This window comes from Cryptomeria japonica, chromosome 11 (genome assembly GCF_030272615.1).
Source record: "Cryptomeria japonica chromosome 11, Sugi_1.0, whole genome shotgun sequence".
NCBI classification, from domain to species: domain Eukaryota; kingdom Viridiplantae; phylum Streptophyta; class Pinopsida; order Cupressales; family Cupressaceae; genus Cryptomeria; species Cryptomeria japonica.
In genome coordinates this window covers 115,039,572-115,041,304 of record NC_081415.1, presented here as the reverse complement: position 1 = coordinate 115,041,304, position 1,733 = coordinate 115,039,572, and positions in this window count along the sequence as shown.

Below are 1,733 nucleotides of genomic sequence, written 5' to 3'. Positions count from 1 at the left end.
CGGTTGACTAATTGATCTGATCGAGTGGATAAGAGATGAAGACCTAGAAAATGACCATATATTGTCTAATTCGGAATAATGCAACACTGGGATAGATTAGGAGGATGCACCAAAACACAACCCATTAAGGTAAAGCACTATGGAGCGAACATTTGGCTCGAGGTGATAAGATCACAATGAGTTACGAGATTAAAAAAACCTTTAGACCCGATATAGTCCAAGGAATGATAATTGTCACAAGGGAGGATATAGACTATCTGATCAAAATTAAGACCAATGAAACCCACAACTAGAAGTACCTAGACTGATGAGTGCGAGATGAACAAGACTAAAGAGTGATATGATGAAAGATCAGCTCAAAGACTACAACTGATAGCTCGGTGATGTAAGTCAGCTAACAAGATGAATTGACTGCGATAAAGAACAACTACCTTGACAACCGAACAAATACATAAGCAGCCAATAATGCCCAACTGTCATGAGAATAGCAATGATAAAGATAAGGGCCTTGATGCTAGGAGATACAGAAGGACAACAACTTAACCAAAAATTGATAGCACTGGACATCGAAGGAACATTGTGATCGGACCCAGCTCACAAAACTAAGCACCAACAAAGAAAGGCTCAAGGACCTTCTAACATAAAATAGATAGAACTTTGATAACATGACAATGTCTATGAGGCCAAAATTACCAAAAAAATTCTAAAAGTCTAAATAATTCCAACCTCATGTGGACAGGATTTCAACAGCGTGATGATACCCAAGGATCAAAATTGCGAGACTAAAGCACTGAACATTAAAGATCTAAGGTCGCAAATGTAACACATCCATATTTTGATAGCATAACCAAATTGAAACAACAAACCTACCACAGGACAATGTGAACCCACCACAATAGATTACAAACCTGCTAGAACAACCTTAATGGAAAAATATAATTCAAGATGACTGGAAATTTTGAGAGCGTAACGTTACCAAGGAATAAAACCCACCGAAATAGGTGACAAACACACTATACTAGATGGTGAACCCATCATAATAAACAACAAACCCACTAGAACTATAAAGTCTTGAAAACTCATTAGCAAGGATAGCAAACTCACCTGCACTAAGTTCAAACCTGCTAGACTGAAAATCAACATGACTAGACAAGGCAATGATGCAAACCCGTTATAGCACGATTACTAAACAAGACTAATGAAGACAGATCAAACCCGCCACAACAGTGAGCGAACCCACAGATTTTGAAAGTGAACTCACTAGAATGCAAAGTGACAATGACTACGCTAAGTGTATCACTCTAACTCAAAAGTTGAAGCATTCTCGTTGAAATAGACTACAAACTCGTTGAAGTAGGACACAAACCCGCTGGACTGATAATACCCACTAACTTGAACTGAATGTTTTGACAAAAGACCATTTGTGACACCAAACACAACAAGCACATATGAATTAAAGATGCATGAATAGTCATGTACTTCCTAGGATAGTCAAATGACAGTACTTGTTGAATCCCCTAGCCTAGAATACCACATTAAATCGAATAGATAGAAGCTTGACAACACTAGCTCCACTCCATGACATACTTCTCAGGCATGCCAAGCTTTCAATTTCTAAAGATCCTAAGATCTCGAGAAATTTTCTATCTCAAATTGAGGGGTAGATGAGGGGTATCTTCGGTATGCACATATCACAACACCTGAGTCAACAAGTAGAAGGTTTTTGGAAACTA